The sequence below is a fragment of the Mus musculus genome, chromosome 3, assembly GCF_000001635.26.
Source record: "Mus musculus strain C57BL/6J chromosome 3, GRCm38.p6 C57BL/6J".
NCBI lineage: Eukaryota > Metazoa > Chordata > Mammalia > Rodentia > Muridae > Mus > Mus musculus.
The window spans coordinates 121,563,649-121,576,835 of record NC_000069.6 but is presented as its reverse complement, the minus strand read 5'-3'; the positions used below and the strand labels follow the sequence as shown (position 1 = coordinate 121,576,835).

Below are 13,187 nucleotides of genomic sequence, written 5' to 3'. Positions count from 1 at the left end.
TGTTTTTTGTTATTCAAGATTTCACATATCTGAAGCAAGCCTCAGACTCACTATGTAGTGAACAATACACTTGAGCTTCTGGTCCTGCTATTAATCCTGAGATTTGCAAGAAAAAAAATGGCTCCACCATTTTTGAGCCAAATTTGAAGCAAGCTTTAATTAAATACTGCCAGTGGCTGCGCTTTGATCAGAATAACTCCCTGGAGTTCCCAGCTGAGTGGTGACAAAACAACAAGACTTGTGTTGTAGGGACTACTTAAGGACACGCCCATCTGGCCACTGTATTTTCCCATGTGGCGCTGTTATTTTCTAAGAACTACAACTCCCAGCATTCCAGGACGTTACCTGGTCCTTGGGTGGGTGGGGCTTACAGGTAAACCTTGGGTGTTACTCTGCCTCTACCTCCTCAGTGCTAGGATTATCATCCTGCACAATCATCCTGTTTGTTCAATGCTGGGAATCGAACCGGGGCTTTGTGTTAGCTGGGTAAGCACTCTGCCAAGTGAACTCATGCCCAGCCCCTATAATCTTATTTTGATCTAACAATTTCCAGAAGGCATGACACAAGTGCTTCTGCTTTCTTAAGCTGTCCGTAATACGATGGGACTTCTCGATAGATCTGGGCAGACTCATCAGGTACATACATTTCGTTGTTGCTTCTACAGAACTGCCCATCCCTCTGGCTCCTTCTGGAGGCCCAGGATTCTGTCCCAGGACCTAACTCATAGTTGCTGAGAAAAAGAACCCATGATCCAAGCAAGTCGAACTGGTGAGTGAAGGCCTCGCTCTGCAGGATCAGCGTAGGCCTGGGGTCCCTAAGACCACCCATAATGCACCTATTCTTTAAGCCATTTCGAGCAACATTAATAAGGGTGAGAAACTTCTGTGAATAAAAATGAAGTCTAGCAGGATGTGGTGGTCCATGCCCTTAATCATAGGACTGTTTCATTGGGAAACAGTAGCCAAAGGCTCATGAGTTCAAAGACAGCATGGGCCACATAGCAATTTCCAGACCAATCTGTGTTACACAGTGAGACATAATTTCCAATATTTAAAAAAAATATCTTTTCGGAGGGATGGCTCGACAGTTAAGACCATTGGCTGCTCTTCCAGAAGACCCAGGTTCAATTCCCAGCACCCACATAGCAGCTCACAACCACTTGTAAGTCCAGTTCCAGGATCTCACACACTTTCTTCTGTCCTCCATGGCCACTAGGCAGGCACCTGGTGCACGTATATCCATTGCAAGCAAAAACACCCAGCCACATAAAATAAAGATACATCTTCTAAATATGTATCTTTTAAAATGGCGTTCTCTATATTCAAAACAAGCACGGCGGCAGAGATTTGTTGAACATTTTCTAAACTATGTGTATATGGTAAGGCAAACTAAAGAACTTAATGTTCAGATTAAAAACGTTAAAAGAAACCATCCCCTGCATTATTATCAGCTGAATGTGACGCCAAGCCCAGGGTGGATGCAGGTGGGGGTCAGGGAGCTTTGGTTGCAGTCATGCCCCAATATTTACCTACAGAAGACACCACGAAAAGGGACCATCTCACAGAGACCTGAGCTAGCGGCCCATTGTGTTTCTAGTTTCTTTCAGTGGGCGTCCAGTTCTTTTGTTTAACCAGTATCTGAGGCAGGATTTGTCCAGCCTCCAGGACCCCTCCTGAATGTCCCTGGTTTCTGGCCTAAGAAGAGTACGGATGCCCAATGAATTGACTTGCTCCTCCGAAAACTTCCGTGGCTGGGAGCCTGGACTCAGTGGCAGTCTGGCCACGGGGATGGCAGCTGTTGTATTTGGAGGAGAATGTTTCTACATCATATTAACTGCTGCTTTGAGAGTTCAAGGTGAATTTCTAAGGAAAAAGGAAAGACTATCTTGCTTCTTGCTTCATGCATCGCCGAAAGCCAGGGTGACCAGACACTCAATGCTTTAGTGGAAATGAAGCAATGTAAGAAAGCCGATCACACTGATGGAAAGTCGATTACACTGATGGAAAGCTGATAGCAAACCCAGGGCTGTTCTCTTTCCTGGTGCCTGCTGAATTCTCTTGAACCCCTTCAGTCGCTCCCCTACGTCAGGCAGCAGCCATCAAGGGCTAGGTGCAGAGCCTTTGCCTTCTGCTGCCCCTGAGCCTGTCTATAGACCAGTCCCCCCAGAAGGTTCCCCCAGTTCCAAGTCAGACAAAAGGTATTTGGTAGACTCACTCTTCAGCCCCGAGTTAGATGACTCCTTTAGGAATTACAAACTGGATGGTTTGAGGCAGCCAAGGGGAAAAAAAGACTAACTTGCTTCTCTTGACTTAAAAAAAAAATCCAAGGAAAATCATAAGGCATTTTTAAAGGACATTGGGGCTCACGTTTCTGTTCACCCATTGTTTCTTTTTCTTCTTAAATTTTATATAATTATTTGGACATAAGACTATCTTTAAACAGTAAGGTCAAGATATTTTTCTCTCCACAAAACCTAGGCTGTTTTCTTCCGTGGGAAACTCTCAGCAGCGTTGTGGAGAGAATGGTCTCCTTGCTTAGGTGTCCCAAGGCTACTTTGGCCTTCTCTGTCAGGATGCTTCCCTTTGGAAATCAGCCACTATGTTGTGTTTAAGCCGCGGAGATGCCAACTTGCTGAAAAACTAAGGCTCTCTCCAGCACATCAGACACCTATCTTCGAAGTGGGTCTGTCAGCTGCTTGCCAGACTCCAGATAGTTTACAACACTACCAAAAGCGATTGTATTCCCCATGGGACATCTTCTAGCCAAAAACTGCTCTCAGAATCCTGACTCATAGAAACCAGGGAGATAAATAAGCAAGTAGTGTTGTTTTAAGCCACCAGGCTTTAGATTAACCGGTTGAGGAGTCTGCAGTCCTCGGTCTGCCCCTTCGTGGTTAAGAGGTGGCTACTGCAGTGCCTGAGTATCATTTAGGTAAACAGAATATACAGTGTCAAGGCAGAATTCAATGGGTTTCATAACAGATATCAAACTACTGGAATCTTCTGACTCTGTATCCAGATGTGGGGTTAAACAGCTTGGAGCCACGGCACTGGTTACATTCACATTCTTTATTTTATATTCTATATTTTATATTTACATTCATATTCTCCAGCAAGGGCAGGGCCTACTGTAAGGTCTTGAGATGAGCTCTGTGTCTTTAGCACCATCTAGATCACTAAGGAAAGCCCATTTATATCAACCCTGGTGCTGATTTCAAAGCTACTAATTTCATCAGTGCCAACCCATTTTTTAGGTCTGCCCACCATCAAAGGCTCTGCTGTTGACCCGTGGAGGTTTTTAAAAGAGGCCCTTCTGAAGTATGAGCTTCCTAGAACACTGCTCCCCACCCCCCACCAAGGGTGTGAATTTCTACTGAGTAAACCTGACTGAGCCTGAGATATAATGCAATTGGCAAAACGCATATGAGGCCACTCTGTCAGTGCCTGGATGAGAGACTTTACAGACTGTTGTAATGAAAGAACCTAGTGGGGAAACCCCCACTCAATTCCCGATTCGGTGTGCACCCAAGAATCACGAACAGACGACCATCTTGATGTAAAAGCATGAGGTAGTTTAATGATGGAGCTCCAGACCAACACGTATCTCCCGCAGGAGACAGAGGTGTCGACCACATGGTGGAGCCATAATGGCAGAGCTCCTGGTTGAACTGTATCTCACGCAGGAGGCAGTGGATTCAACACTGAGGCTTGGAAGCTAGGGGTTTTTATAGAAAAGGGGTGGGGCTGGGGGGGGAGGAATTGGCGCAGTTTCACATGATTGGTCCATTTAAACATTAGCAGGCTGTCAGAAGGGCGGGAGATGGGGAGGTGCCGGGCTCATTGTCTTTATCTTTATTGCTAAGCAGCCTCAGGAATGTCTTAACGAAGGGCCTGCCCAGGCATGTCCTGGCCTGTTCTGCTATGTTCTCAGCCCCAGATTTCAAAGCTCACAAACAACTCTTTGGGCTATTTGACATAAATTACATGGCACAGGTCTCAAGTTTTATTTCCTTTCAGTAACACCCGACCTGTCTCTCTGATCTCAGGTTCATTTGCATTTCCCCTTCCAAGCACCAAACAAGCCTCACTACTAACTTTCACTCCTGAGGAACTCTGCCCACTCTAACTGAGAGAAGGGCTTCCTTTATGATACTGCCACCAGCTGAGCTGTAGCTACCAGAGGCTGTTAGACCTTCTGCAGTGTCTTCCCAGTCCCCAGAGAAGGCAGCTACCTTTGTAGGAACATCAATCCAAACCTATCTATACTCAATGAAAACTAGGCCTTATTTCCTTGTCTTATAATTTGCTATTAGAGTCGGTAATTAACTGTCGTGGTTGAGGCTAGGGTTTGGTCTATTAGAGCTCGTGAGATCAAGCCCAGACAAAGTCACGTTATTCTTTCATGACTGCCTTCTGGTTTTCAGAAGGGAGGTGTAGAAAAGTTAACTTTACCAAGTTCTTATTGTGGTGTTTTGAATAGTAATGACCCCTGAGGGCTCATAGATTTGAATACTTGGTTACCAGAGAGTGACACCATTCGAAAGGATTAGTAGGTGTGGCCTTATTGGGAGAATATGTCAGTGGCAGTGGGCTCTGAGATTTCAAAAAGCCCATTCCAAGCACAGAGTCTTGCTTCCTGCTGCCTGAGGAGCCAGTGTAGAACTCTCAGCTACTTCTCCAGCAACATGTCTGAGTGCCATGGCGCACCCTGCCACGATAATGAACGAAACTCTGAAACTGTGAGCAAGCCCAAGTTAAGCGCTTTCCTTTATGAGAGTTTGCTGTGGTCCTCGTCTCCTCACGGAAACAGAACACTGACCAAGACACCTATGCTCTCCTTACTCTCCATCTGGAAGTGGCTAGGGAAATACCCTATTCTTCCAATGGCCGACGTCTGCCAAACACACACTTGGGCCCTGTTAAAGGGGATGGGGGAGGCTCATAAAGTGACCCAGGTCATACCAGAGAATGTGGGACCTAGGAAAGAGCCTGTGTTCTAACCTCATGAATGCCAATTGTGCTTCTTAACCTTTCTAGGCCTCTGTTTCCTCACCCCCAAAACAAAGGTTGTGAGGCCCCCTCCTAGCAGGACAGGAAAGAGCTCCAAGGCTACTTGGAGCTGTTATTTCTGAACAAAACAGATATTGCTACACAACGTGTGGGTGACTTCCCTATTTCCTTCCCCCAACCCCTCTCTCATCCCTTGTCCTCCGTTTCCTACTTTCTCTTTGCAGAGGGTACCTTCGATGATGGCAGAGCAGCCCCTGCCCTGACGGACATCACCATCTAGTTAAGAAGGTATGGGTAGGAGTTACCACAATTGCTGTTGTTTTTATGAGGATAAGTACTCAGATGCTAAGTGATTACATGCACTGAATGCACACTGTGTGCACGAATCCTTCTCGAATCCTTCTTGGCCCCTTTCATACATCCGTTCTTTGCATTCAATTCCTCCAGCTCCCCTCTGGGGAGGGATTGTCAGTATCCCAGTGGGAGTCCAGAGAGGATGAGAGTTGCACCTCAAATCCTACAGTTTATACCAGACAGAGCCTCTTGACTAGATTAAAAACTCCAGAGCCAAATCTCCCATGGTGGTAGGTTGGGAAGGCAGTGGCCGACGAAGACAGGCAAAAAGGAGATCTCCCTTCATGAACCTGGACAGGTTCTTCAAAGAGGCATCCATGAAGAACAGAGGGGACTTGATGGAAAAGAGTCATGGGATTAAATTAGTTCAATGCTTAGAAGGGGATGAAGAAGAAATTAAAATGTCGCTGTCATCTGATATCACAATCAAGGAAATAACCTATGGTTTAGGTAACGACGTTAGCACTGATGATACACTGCTGTTGCTTTTCAGAACCCACACCCTCGGGGATGCCTACTTCTTGTTTTGGAGTCTTGCCTCATTTCCTCCTTCATGCTAAGTGATGCCGTTTTTATTTGCGGATGCTGGAGCAGAGTGTCTTCTTAGCATCCTGCCTGCCTTCCCCCATTTTCACATTCATCTACTGGTAAATCACGTGCTTGAGTGTATTTTACCTAACGTTCTAGAACAGATCAGGGAAAGCCCCCTCGCTTTCTAGGAACGTTGGCCGCTATGTGAAGGACTCAGATGACTGCTCCCTCATTCAGTTCTGGCTTTGACTCACTCATTCTCACAGGTTGGGGTCAGGAACTGTGGAAACGTGACATCTCTCTGCTCCACACTCTTCTGTAGACTGGGAATTTTCTCAGCTTGGGCAGGGAGGGGCCACTTTTCTACCAATGTCCATCCTGGGGCTCAAGGTGCTTACCTGCCTTGGGCCTAGCTGGTCAAGGTTATGGCGATGGTCTGCGTTAGACTTCGGAGTAGTAGCCTGAGAATCTTCTCCATTCTCTGCTAGCAAATCCAGAGGAGATGAGGTTGGGGTCAAAGCATTCCTCTTTGCTGTCACTTCGGCAGGGACACCTAAATGTAGTTGGTGTTTCTCTTTAGGCTGCTTAGTGCTTTACATGGCGATGCCCCTGTCCACATGTGGGCTACTAGTTCCCATTGCATTGGGACACCGTCAGAGCAGCTCCTGACCAGGACACAACTGTTTGCTGTGTAAAAGAAGACATGGAAGAGCAGTGATCCTGGTGGTGAAAGAATCTAGCACAGCCCAGACAGAGAGAATTTACTGAACACTGCAGGAGAGTAGACGGCAACTTCCCAGAAGAGAGTATTGCATCAGGAAAGGGGTTAGCAGCTGAGGGGGAGTTATTTGGTCTTATCATATTGGGATTCACTTGTGACCTCTATCTTGAGGCACCCTGCAGACCTCTCATCTTCTTGTTAATTATTCTTGAGACTCCTCCTTTGTGTAATAAGATGTCATGGGATGTTAAGGATTAGGTTCGATTGTCATGTCTTGATTGTCAAAGTGTGGGACTTTGATTTGGGTCTTTTGTCTCTTTTGTCTCTACATACCCTCCTTCCCATCCCAGCACCTCCCCCACAATAGATCAATGCAATCAAATCATTCACCAGGGACAAAAATCTCACTTCTGGAGCGTCAGAGGGAGGGGGGTGCCGCGGGGAGGGGGGTGCCGCGGGGAGGAGGGGCAGGGGGAGGCTGCTGATTCCCCTTGGTGGCTTCAGAACGGTGATGTATAGAAGGCTCAAAGGGTGTTTTGGAAAATGGGAAGGGTTCGTTTGTTTACCACAAGATGTCTAAGGCCGCGCTATGATACCATTTGGAGACTGAGATGATCTTGGTGGTATGAGATAGGTTTTGATGGTTATTATCCATGAGGCAATACCATCTGGAACTCAATGAATGGCTTGCAATCTGGAGGACATCAATAGTACCAAAAGGTTAAGGAAGCAGTAGCCAAAAACACAAAGCAGATTTAAAAAGGGGGTGGGGTGGGGGCGAGGCAAAGCTATCTGGAGAAGTTACTTAGGAGTTGTATTGGGTCTATTGAGCTCTGGAAGAAACAAACGTGGTAAGTCAATGAAGGAGGTAGGGATTGAGAACATTCAGCAGAATACGCAATCCTATTAGGGGATAACGAAAACTGGCACAGAGAAGAAACGAAGACCAGAAGGCCTGGCACAAGGGGAAGCCTGTTAGCTTACAGGCTAGGCAACTCCCAGGGACCTAGCAACGGGTTACGTCATCACCCAGGAACCTAGCAACGGGTTACATCATTACCTGCAGCCACCAGGTACAGGTGGCCTGGTGTGTAAAAGGATTGCTTTTATACCCCAGTTCTCTCTTGTTTCTTTCTCTCTGTTCCCACGGGTTCCCAGCTGGTCTTTCTCTCCCTACCTCTGTCCTTCTCTGTCCCCTCATGGCCCTGCCGCCATCTGTCTGCCTCTACCCCTTCTTTCCCTCCCCTTCCTCCAAATAAACCTCCTTTATACCACATCTGTCACAAGGTGTGATTTCTCAGGGGACACCTTGGCATGGGCCCTCCAGGTACTATCTCCTGAATCCCTCACCCCCCACACCCCCACCCCGCGCTGCCACATTAGATTTCATAACAAGCCCTTTACCCACTGGGAAAATTGGTAGGAAAATTAAGAGCCTGATGCACCATTGGACAAAGGATTTGGGTTCAATTTTTCCTTCAGAAGCCTCTATAAGGTAGGAGAGACTCAATCCAGGAGAGGGGAGGGGGGAGGGGTCCTCTAGGAACTGAGAGTTGAAGGAAGTATCGAGATATGCGTTCTGTGGACCGGTGTAAAGTGCAGGCGAGGCCTGAGGATGTCTGAGAGACCCAGCTGTGATGGAGAGCGATGGAGATCTTCTTCAGAAACAGCCACTAAATAGAGCTGGAGTTTATTTATCCGGAGCCAGACAAATGAGTTCAGACTGAAGGATAAAACATATGAAAGATTTTTTTGTCATCCAAGAAAGGATTTGTCTGGCAGGATGAAAGTATGGGCGAGCTTGAATGTAGGGAAGGCACCTCCCTGCTGGGCAGTGGTAGCGTACTCCTTTAATCCCAGCACTTGGGAGGCAGAGGCAGGTGGATCTCTGAGTTCGAGGCCAGCCTGGTCTGCAGAGTGAGTTCCAGGACAGCCAGGGCTACACAGAGAAACCCAGTCTCGAGGAAAAAAAAAAGGAAGGCACCTCCCATATGAATAGTCCCAGCGTCCGGAGCTGTGTCGTGAGTGTGTGGAGCTGCTGTTGAAGTTGGTGCCTTGTTCTATGTCCAGTAGAGCTCATCAGAGGTCACTGCTCTACTGTGATCTCTCTGGAAAACGGCCTTTGCTTCCACGAGAGATGAGCCCAGTTAGCAACATCATGGACTCTGACAGCTGTTGGGTTACTTAGTAAGACAGAGAGGTCTCTTCTAAATGACTGAAGCTGGTTACCCTAATGACCGTTTTTGTGTTTTTTCAGAAATACCAAGTCCCCACGTCTGAACCAGCTCAGAACGGGACTGACTCAAATCTTGTTTTTAGTATCACTTATTATTGTTATTTGGTTACATTTCCCCACTGGGCTCAAGACTAGGATAGAAATTAACTTTTCCTCTGTACAGGTGAGGTCATTTGAGACTGAGAGGGTTACTCGGGAGGAGCTGTGAGGAGACGGGAGGAGTCCTGAGGAGCTATGAGGAGCTGTGAGGAGCTGTGAGGAGACATGAGGAGCTGTGAAGAGACATGAGGAGCTGTTAGGAGACATGAGGAGTCCTGAGGAGCTATGAGGAGTCCTGAGGAGCTATGAGGAGTCCTGAGGAGCTATGAGGAGACCCCCAGAGGTGCTTGGCCTCCTCCCTTCCTGTTGTGCTTGCTCACCACCTGCTGTGTTGGATCTGGGTTTTGTTGGCCATGTGACCATCCCTGGACACTTAAGGGTTTTTTTTCCTCTGGTGACTCTCTTCTTTGCAGATATGTCTGTGGCTCTTGGGATCTCCATGGCCTCTCTGATGAAGATGACCAACAACTCACCAGAGATGCCAGGCCCTGTTAGCTAAGTCTGCTAATTCCCTGATGACTTTGGAAGACAATGAGGAAGATATCAAAAGTCGTTTTTTGCCCCTTTTCATCCTCTTGGGTTCTGTCTCCTCATTTTAGTTGCTGAACACCCAAGAGAACCTTTTTTTTTTTTAATTTAACCTTAAAAAATTTAGTTTGAACTTTGAGTAACTGTTTAAACAAAGCTTAGACAAAAACAACTGTTTTAAAAATAAATCCCGATTTTGTTATGACTCAGCTTTTTAAGTAGTTAAAATTGGCAAGCTTGGCAGAAAACATAATAATCTTGATAAAGAACAAACTTTGTGTTGTAAATGTTACCAAGAACAGACGAAGATCTTCAGCAAATCCCAGGATCTTAAACAGGAGTCTAACCTTAGGAAGTGCGTGAGCTTGAACCTATGTGCACACCATCTTTGAGTTTTTATCTTTCACAAAACTCCGGTGACCAAGTTGAACCTTTTGTGATGCTCAGACTTTTACTTTTGGTTTTGTACTAAGACTTTTCTTTTCTTTTTTTTTAACCCTTAGGCCATTTTCTTACTTTAGTTTGCAAAAAATACTTTCATATCAAAATAGATTTTTATATTTATTTGCTTTTCATATCTCCCTTCTACTCATTGGATGATGTATTGTAGCATTGTGAGTCAAAGTAACAGAGCAAATTTATCTCCCAACTCTGTAAAAGAATTGTACCTAAATTATATTCATGCCATTTATGACACAATAACAGTCTAAGCTCACTTATCCACATATTATTAAAGTGTAAATAAAATGTTTGTTCCATGTGGATCTTAGAAAGAATTTTTGTGACTTTAAAGGGCTCTTTGGCAAATCCTTTCCTGATCTTAAAAAGAACCCAAGAATTACATTTCAGAAAGATCTTACCCAAATAACAAGAGTTTACAATTAAATAACCTCCAATTAACAAAATTATTTTACTTAGAAATGCACAAGAGAAAAAAATACACAAATGAAAATCTTTATTTGTTAATCCTGTTATTGTAGCTCCAGATACAAAAGCATTTGTCCCAGGCAGATGAGATGTGCTAGCAGGTCAGAATGTTTGCCACAACCTGAGTTCAAGCCCAGTGGCTCCCACAGGGAAGCTCAGGCTAAAGGCCAATTTCTAACACAAGGCTCTGGGAACACATTTCTAAGCCCTCATATTTGCCAAGCTAGCGTGAGAAAACTTTTCTCTCATTCCCATAAATGCTTATTGAGTGTATGGTGTATGTGGCTTTGTGCAGTCTATGTGTGTAAACGTGTAGTATGGGGGATGCATACACCATGAGTGTGTGTACAGGAGCCAGAGAAGGATGCTAAGTGTCCTGTCACTCTTTGTCCTATTACCCTGACCGTGGGTCTCTCATTGCACTTACCATTCAGACAGACAGGCTAGGCAGCAAGCTCCCAGGATCTGTCTAACTCTAGACATCCACCCCTGGTGCTAGGATTACAGGTGTGACTAGCTATACCTGTTTTTCCATGAGCCAAAACATAGGTCCTCATTGCTTGCACAGAGAACATTCGTGCCCAGTGGAGTGGCTGGAATGATGCTGGCCGAGACTGTCATGTGTGGCAGCCCTGTGGAACTGTGGATCTCCTCCTTTTCCTCCTTAGCTGGGTGACCTGCACTAAACTTTGTGTTAGAGTAAAAGGGCATGCATATGAATCCTGCAGTCACAAGCATTTTCAGAAGCATCTAAGGTTCATTTTCAAGTCCCCAAACCCCAAAGCAAGGCGAATAAATAAAAACAGAGTGTGGCCACTGGGTAGAGAGAGAAGAAGGCTAGCTCAGTGCCAGCAGGTGACGACTGCCTTGAAGAAGCATGTCTGCGCCCAAGATGTCCAGACATGATAACCCAACAGAGGCCACTGACCTTAAGTTTGTTCAAATATAAGATCCACCATTCTGAAAACACAGGCTACAGAGTAACTGTGAACAGGGGGTAGAACAGGGGGACATCTCATGTCCCTCCCCTGTGGATTGCATGTGTCCTGTGCTATACTCTCTGGGCCGAGATAGATGCTAGACACTGAAAGCTACTTGGCTGGTCAGTAGATGACAGAGCTGGGGCCTCTGAGTTCAATTCTGGAATTCCTCATTCTTTGCTGGGCTCAGACTCCTGATGTTCTAGGCAGGATTTCACTCTGGGCTTCCCTTTCTACAAAGAATGGAAGAAAAAGTAACTTGTTTTAAAAACTGGGAACAAGGGCTGGAGAAATGGCTCTGTGGTTAAGACTGCTTTTCCAGAGGTCCTGAGTTCAATTCCTAGCAACCACATGGTGGCTCACAACCATCTATAATGGGATCTGATGCCCTCTTCTGGTGTGTTTGAAGACAGCTACAATGTACTCATATAAAATCAAAAAACAAACAAACAAACAAACAAAGCTGGGAACATAGGTCAGTGACAGAGTGATTGTGGAATGTGCACAAAAGGCCCTAGAAGGAGGCAAGCAAATATAAATCTTGGACATTTTCTTTTTTTATTCTTTTTTCTTTTTTTCTTTTTTTGCTGCTTCCTTTAACAGGGGGTTTTGTGTGTAGTTTTGCACTACCCGCCTTTTCTCTGGGATCTGGACCACACTACCAGCCCCCACCCAGCTTCCCTTGAATCCACGGATAAAAGACACACAGAGTTGTTCCTTTTCATGTTGCCTTCTTGGTACAATTGCTGAGTGCTACTATCTCTGGCCTGGGAAAGTAAGCCCTTATCAATTTCTTTTTTTTTTTTTTTTTTTTTTTTTTTTAAGATTTATTTATTTATTATATGTAAATACACTGTCGCTGTCTTCAGACACTCCAGAAGAGGGAGTCAGATCTTGTTACGGATGGTTGTGAGCCACCATGTGGTTGCTGGGATTTGAACTCTGGACCTTCGGAAGAGCAGTCGGGTGCTCTTACCCACTGAGCCATCTCACCAGCCCCCTGCCCTTATCAATTTCTTATCTCTGCCTCTCCCACCTGCCCTAAACTTCAGTTTCTAAGCTCCCCCAACCACCTGCCTATAGGAGGGGCCTTTGTGGCCACTCCATTTTGAGATCTCACATGTCCATTCTCTCTGCTTGCTTCCAGGCACCTGAAAGTCCAGCCTGTACCTTCTGCCCAGCAATTGGCCAATGGCTTTCTTTGCTGACAGATCAAGAACCAACTGGGGAACAGGACCTTAGCATCAGAACTACCCCCTACAAGGGTTCACAATAAAAGCCAGCGACTTCTCTGCCACATCTTTCATTATGAATTTTCTTACGACCAGGAGTGTTTTTAATTCCTGTTGATATAGTTAAAAAAAATAATAACTTGAGTGGGAACTGAGAGATGGCCCAGCAGCTAGGAGCACTGGCTGCTCCTGCAAAGGACCCAGATTCAATTCCTAGCACTAATATGGTGGCTTACAATCATCTATAACCCCAGTTTCAGTGACTCTGATACTGACTTCTAGTGTGCACAGCAGGCACACAGGAGATGCACAGGCATACAGGTGGGCAAACTACCCATGCACATAAAATTAAATGAATAAGCCCTTGTTAAAAAGCCACATGCCAGTACTGTACAAAATTCAGCTTTCTTTACAGGGTTGTTACATTTCCCATTATCCTAATACTGGCGGAGGGGGAGAACAATCTTTCAAAGACATAGACATTATTAGTGTAATATATTTGTTTAAGAGCTCGGGAGAGGATAATGGCATGCTGTGTTTCACAACAATATATTACTCACATGCTTAGA

The 13,187-nt window shown here is 45.5% G+C and overlaps 1 long non-coding RNA gene across 2 annotated transcripts; it reads left to right on the top strand.

Moving 5' to 3' along the window:
* Positions 1 to 671: 671 nt before the first annotated feature.
* Gm33547 lies at positions 672 to 12,683 on the top strand. Of its 2 annotated transcripts, none has more exons than XR_867600.1 (3): positions 672 to 769; positions 5,235 to 5,298; positions 12,534 to 12,683. It is a non-coding gene; the product is annotated as a predicted gene, 33547 (long non-coding RNA). The 2 variants fall into 2 exon arrangements; XR_867599.1 differs by lacking the exon at positions 12,534 to 12,683 and adding an exon at positions 5,858 to 6,971.
* Positions 12,684 to 13,187: the final 504 nt, after the last annotated feature.